Source organism: Furipterus horrens, unplaced genomic scaffold (genome assembly GCF_987537825.1).
Source record: "Furipterus horrens unplaced genomic scaffold, mFurHor1.1.pri manual_scaffold_19, whole genome shotgun sequence".
NCBI lineage: Eukaryota > Metazoa > Chordata > Mammalia > Chiroptera > Furipteridae > Furipterus > Furipterus horrens.
Window position 1 is genome coordinate 2,002,193 of NW_028327189.1, and position 7,068 is coordinate 2,009,260.

Consider the following 7,068-nt stretch of genomic DNA (forward strand, 5'->3'; position numbering starts at 1 on the left):
TGTAACATTCAGCTAGTGTTCCTTCTCACTCCATAAATTTTATTCAGTTAATATTTAATATAGGCCAGTTCCATATTTAGTAGCCAAAAAATGAGATCTGCAGAATCTCGCTGCTATAGATTTTTTAGAAATAAAACATAAATACATAAACCTTATTGGTCCCTAAACTAAAAGTAATTTCCTCCCATCTATATACATAGTCTTACTAAATTAGTTCAGAGAAGGAAAACTCTGACTCCAAAAAACCTCCGCTGCCTTGCGGCATACCTCTTCAGGGGAAAGGCTAAGGGAGTAAACCCTGACAGAAAATCCGGAGCCGGAGTCCCTAAGGCGGTTTGACGTTGTAGTCAACACCGGCAACTCCTGCGGCGCACCTGAAGCCAAGCTGTATTGACTCCGTCTTTCCCTTGGACCCTTCAGCTGCGAAGAGAGGGGGGGTCTGCTGCATGGGCAACAGCGGACCCTCCATATTACCCTGCCCAGGCTCTGTAGCTTCAGCGTCATCGCAAGATGTCGATTCAACACGGGAGGAGACAGATACTACCATGTCACTCCCGAGTCGGACTGCACAGCCATTCTCGGCGGTGCAGATGGACTCTTAAGAAGCTACACCATCGTCTCTCGAGACGGACGGCTGCCGACGACGACGACGACGACTAAATTAGTGCAATAACATAAGACCAGTAAGTGAACAAGTAAGTTATTAAAACAAAACAAAGGTTTCATTAAGCTCTGTCAGTTAGAACTGAAAAATGTGGATAATCTGTATATGAAAAAGGGGTCATAGCCATAGAGACAGGAAGGAGATCTGTGACAATGAGGGGAGGCGATGGGGGGGAAATGTAAAACACAGTTTAAACACTATGGGGCCTCCTTTAAAGATACAAAAATATGGAGGGATTTGAGAGCTGATGGTGTATATTACCCAGATTCTAAAGCCACTAAATTATATAGTTTAAAATGTTTATTTGTCTAGCCTATTTTACCTCAATTTTTAAAATGCCATTCTTCTGTTACTACTGACTAAAATATAACATACTTAATTTCAAAATATAAAATCAGTTTTCTATTCCTTATGCAAGTTGTCTCTGTTTTAAACAGTACTTAAGCATTTTTATAGCAATGTAATTGGAATAAATCCAACTCTATGTCTTTAAATAGCTGATAAACATTCACTTATGAAAGATTTCAAGAGAAAGCAAGAGGTTTTAAAAAGTGAGAGATAAGTAATAATACATTGCTATAAATACAATTTGTAAGTGTGTCCAAAAATTGACTTTACTGCGAGTCATTGTATTAAAATAAAAAGATTGTGTGCAAAAATATTTTGTCCAATAACATAGAGGTTTCACTATAAACAGCACATATTTGTAGAGCAATCTTAGAATTGCATAAAAATTACCTTTGTTTGAAAAATAGCATATTTTATTTAGAATAAGAAGGTCTATATGATCATGGCTGCCACAGCATCATAATATTGCAACTATTCTCATTTTGGAAAGTTTAATATGTGCAGGAGAAATTAGTAATTATTTAGATATTCTTGATATTTTAGGAGACACTTTATCTTTTACTTTATTAAACCTGAAGTGTAATTGATACATTGTATTACTACAGGTGTACAATGTAATGATTTATTATTTGTCTATGTTTTGAAACAATCAACAAGTTATTGATCTATTCATGTGTTCTTTTTTTAATTTTATTTTTTGGTTTTTTAATTACAGTTGTCCCATTTTCCCCCCATTTCTCCTCCCCACCCAGCCCACCCCTTCTCTCACAATCATATTCCTCCCCGTTGTTCATGTCCATGAGTCATTTATACACGTTCCTTGAGTAAACCCTTCCCATACTTATCTCTCTTCTTACTCACCCCCTACCCCCTATTGACAGCTCTTCCGCTCCTTGTCTGTTTCATTTGTTTGTTTCTGTTGTTTTTTAGTTTCCTGTATTAGGTGATATACTATGGTATTTTTCTTTCTTTATCTGGACTATATCATTAAGCATAATTCTCTCTAGTTCCATCCATGTTGTCTCAAATGGCAGGAGTTCCTTCTTTCTCTCTGCTGCATATTATTCCATTGTGTAAATGTACCACAGTTTTTAAATCCATTCCTCTACAGATGGGCACTAAGTCATTTCCAGCACTTAGCTATTGTAAACAATGCTGCTATGAACATAGGGATGTATAAATTCTTCTGAATTAGGGTTTTTGGGGTTTTTGGGTAGAATCCTAGCAGAGGTATCGCTGGTTCAAAAGGCAATTTTATTTTTAGTTTTTAAAGTAAATTCCATACTGTTTTACATGGTGGCTGCACCAGACTGCATTTCCACCAACAGTGCAGTAGGGTTCCCGTTTATCCACATTTTTGCTAGCATATGTTGCTTGTTGATTTCTTGGTGATGGCCATTCTGATCGGTGTAAAGTGGTATCTCATTGTGGTTTTATTTGCATCTGTCTGATGGCTAGTGATGTTGAGCATTATTTCATGTGTCTATGGACCTTCTGTATGTCCTCTTTGGAGAAGTGTTTGTTCAGATCCTTTGTCCATTTTTTAATTGGGTCGTTTGTTTTCTTAATGTTGAGTCATATAAGCTCTTTATATATTTTGGAGTTCAGTATCTCATCTGAGATATCATTGGCAATTATATATTCCCATCTGGTTTGTTTGCTTTTCATCTTGCTGATGTTTTCTTTTGCTGAGCAGAAACTCTTTAGTTTGATGTAGTCCCATTTTTTTATATTTTTCTTATTTATCTTGCCTTAGGAAATGTATTTGTGAAAATACTGTTACGTGGGATATCCGAAATTTTCCTGGCTATATTTTCCTCTAAAACTTTTATGGTCTCACGGCTTACATTAAAGTCTTCGATCCAGCTTCAGTTTATTCTTGTGTATGGTGTAAGTTGGTAGTCTAGTTTTGTTTTTTTGCACGTCCCTGTCCAGTTCTTTCAGCACCATTTTTTGAAGAGGCTCTTCTCACTCTATTTTATATTCTTCCCCCTTTATCAAATATTAGTTGGTTGTATAGTCCTGGGTTTATTTCTGGGCTCTCTATTCTGTTCCATTGATCTATACATCTGTTCTTATCCAGTACCAGACTGTTATGATTACCGTGGCCTTATAGGACAGTTTGATATCATGTATTATGATTCTTCCTACTGTGTTATTCTTCCTCAAAATTGCTGTGGCTGTACGGCTTGTTTCTCTCCTTCTTTTTTTTTTTTTTTTTTGGTTCTATATAAATTTTAAAATATTTTTATAGGTATGTAAAAAAGTCATTGTTATTTTAATAGGGATTGCATTGAATCTATAAATTGCTTTGGGTATTATGTACATTTTAATGATGTTGATTCTTCCCATCCATGAACATGGTATATGCTTTTATTTATTTTTATTTTCCTTAATTTCTTTCTTCAGTGTTATGTAGTTTTCTGAGTACAGGTCTCTTACCTCCTTGGTTAAATTTATTCCTAGGTACTTTATTTTTCTTGTTGCTATTGTAAATAAAATTTTCTTTTTGTTTCTGTCTCAGAGAATTTAGTGCTGGTGCACAAATATACCTTCGATATCTGAATATTGATTTTTGTACCCTATTTTGCTGAATTCAGTTATTAGGTCGAGTAGTTTTTTTGTGGAGTCTATAGAGTTTTTTATGTACACTATCAGTCATTTGCAAATAATGACAGTTTTACTTCCTTATTTCCAATTTGGATGTCTTTTATTTATTTTTCTTGTCTGATTACTGTGGCTAGGACTTCCAACACTATGTTCAATAGGAGTGGAGAGAGTGGACAGCCTTCTCTTGTTCCTCATCTCAGGGGGAATGCTCTCAGGTTTTGCCCATAGATTATCACGATGGCTTCTGGTTTCTCATATATGGTCTTTATTAAGTTGAGTTATGCTCCCTCTATTCCCATTTTGTTGAGAGTTTTCATCATAAACAAGTGTTGTACTTTATCAAATCCTTTTTCTGCATCTACTGATATGATCAGGTGGTTTTTGTCTTTCATTTTGTTTAGATGGTGTATTACATTTATTGATTTACGAATATTAAACTATCCTTGCATCCTTGGAATGAATCCCTCTTGATTGTGGTGTATTATCTTTCTAATGTGTTGCTGGATCCAATTTGCCAATATTTTGTTGAGGAATCTAGCATCTATGTTCATTAGCGATATTGGCCTTTAGTTTTCTTTCTTTGTTGTGTCTTGACCTGGTTTTGGAATTAGGGTAATACTGGCTCACAGAATGAGTTTGGGGTTTATCGCTCTTCTTGTATCTTTTGGAATAGTCTGAGGAGAATAGGAGTTAGTTCTTTGTAAATGTTTTGTAGATTCCACCTGTGAAGCTATCTGCTTCCTGCCTTTTTTTGTTTGCCAGGAGTTTTCTGATTACTGCTTCAATTTTACTGGTTGTTATCGGTCTATTAAGGCTTTCTGCTTCTTTTTGATTCACTTTTGGCAGATTAGATGTTTCCAGGAATTTGTCAATTTCATCCAGGTCATCGTATTTCTTGCCATACAGTTGTTCATAATAAATTTTTACAATCCTTTGTATTTCTGTTGTATCGGTCGTGATTTCTCCTCTTTTGTTTCTGATTTTATTTATTTGGGTCCTCTCTCTCTTTTTCTTGACGAACCTGGTTAAAGGCTTGTCAATTTTGTTTATTTATTCAAAGAACCAGCTCCTAGTTTTGTTGATCTTTTGAATTGTTTGTTTAGTCTCTATGTCATTTAATTTTGCTCTGATCTTGATGATTTCCTTCCTTCCATACACTCTGGGCTTTGCTTGTTTTCCTTCCTCTAGTTCTGGTAGCTGTATGGTTAAATTTTTCATTAGAGACTCTTCTATCTTTTTTAGGTAGGCCTGTATTGCTATGAACTTTCCTCTCAGGACTGTTTTCACTGTATCCCATAGGTTTTGGGTTGTTGTGTGTTCATTATCATTAATTTCCTGAGACTTTTTCATTTCTTCCTTGATGTCATTGTTAACCCATTCGTTATTTAATAGCATGTTATTCATTCTCTATGAGTTTAAATGTTTTTGAGTTTTTTTTTTTTTTTTGAGGTTGATTTCCAATTTTAAGCCATTGTGGTCTGAGAAGATGCTTGATACTATTTCATTTTCTTAAATTGTTTAGGCTTGTTTTGTGTCCTATCATGGGGTCTATCTTTGAAAATGTTCCATGTGCATTTGAGAAGAATATATACTTGGCTTCTTTGAAGAGAAGGGTTCTATATATATTGACTAAATTCATTTGATCTAGAGTATTGTTCAATGCCTGAATATCTTTGGTGCTTCTTTGCTTTGAAAATCTGTTAATGTCGACATTGGGGTGTTAACGTCCCCTACTATGACTGTGTTGCTGTCTATATATTTCCTGTAGTCTTTCAATATTTTCTTACATATTTGGGTGCTCCTAAGTTGGATGTATATATATTTATCAGTGTTATATCTTCTTGGTGAAATTTTTCGTTAAGTATTATGAAATGTCCTTCTTTGTCTCTTTTATTGGCCTTTGCTGTAAAATCTGTTTTGGCTTATGTAAGTATTGGTATCCCAGGGTTTTTTTTCAAGTCCATTTGCTTGAAATACTTTTTTCTATCTTTTCACTTTCACTTTTGTTTTAATGTGGTTCTCTTGTAGAAAGCATATATGTGGGTCATGCTTTATAATCCATTCAGCTACTTCATGCTTTTTGATTGGAGCATTTAATCCATTTACATTTAAGGTTATTACTGATAGGTACTTATTCATTTTCATTTTCCTCCTCTGCACTTGTGTTCCTCTTTGTCTCTCTGTTTCTTCATCTTTTAAAGCAGACCCTTTAGCGTCTCTTGCAATTCTGGTTTGGTGGAGATGTATACTTTTAGCTTTCTTTTGTCTTGGAAACTCATTATTTCACCTTCCATTTTGAATGAGAACCTTGCTGGGTGGAGTATTCTTGGTTGTAGGCCTTTTTGATTGCTTGGAATATTTTTTGCCATTCCCTTCTGGCTTGTAGTGTTTCTGCTGAGAAACTTAATGATAGCCTTATTGGAGCTTCTTTGTATATTATTAGTTGTTTATCTTTTGCTTCTTTTAGAATTCTCTCTTTGTCTTTCAATGTTGACAGTTTAATTATGGTGTGTCTTGAAGTGGGCCTGTTGGGGTTCATCTTCATTGGGACCCTCTGTGCCTCTTGGACTTGTGTGACTCTTTCTCTCCTCAGGTTAGATAAGTTTTCTGTCATTAGTGTTTCAAAGAGGTTTTCTATCCCTTGCTCTTCTTCTTCCCCTTCTGTAATTTTTGATACAGATATTATTGTGTTTCATGTTATCCTGCAGCTGTCATAGAACCTCTTCATTCTTGTTCAGTCTTTTTTCATTTTGTTGCACTGTCTGGGAGTTTTTGTCTATGTTGTCCTCCAGCTCACTGATAGCTTCTATGTCCCTTTTTATGCTGGTGTAGTTCTCAGTCAATTCCTTATTTTTTCTAGAGTTTTTTGTAGTTTCCCTGGAGTTCTTTGCACTTTCTGTTGAGCTCAACAAGCTTCTCCATAATCCATGTTTTGAATTCCATATCTGATAGTTTGCTCCCCTCTCTTTCATTTAGCACTCTTTCTTGGGATTTCTCCTTTCCTTTCGATGAGGAGTTGTTTCTCTGTCTCCCAATTTTTGTGACTCTTATTGTTTGCTGCAGCTTCTTAGATTGATCTGCATTACCTGGATCTGCCCCTGGTGGCATCAAATCGTGGACCAGTCTGGCTCTAGGCAGCCTGTTGGAGAATTCCAGGGATCTACTGCCTTTGTCTGTCTTCTTTAGTTTTTAAGGTATAAAATCTGTGATTAGTTTTCAGGCTTAGGGACCGAGGGTGTGGCAGCTTAATTTCTGTAGGCAGGGCTTTTCCTTCCCATCAGGCTGATGCCTCTCAGAAGGGAATGATCTGCCTGCAGTTCTGGGGATGAGTCAGCACTGGGACCCGGTCGACTGCTCTCCCAGTTTTCCCCTCAAAGCCATCGTGCCAAACTCTGCCCAAGCAACTCTAGTCCTCTCTGCCTTCCCTCTGCTTGAGCCCAGGGTAA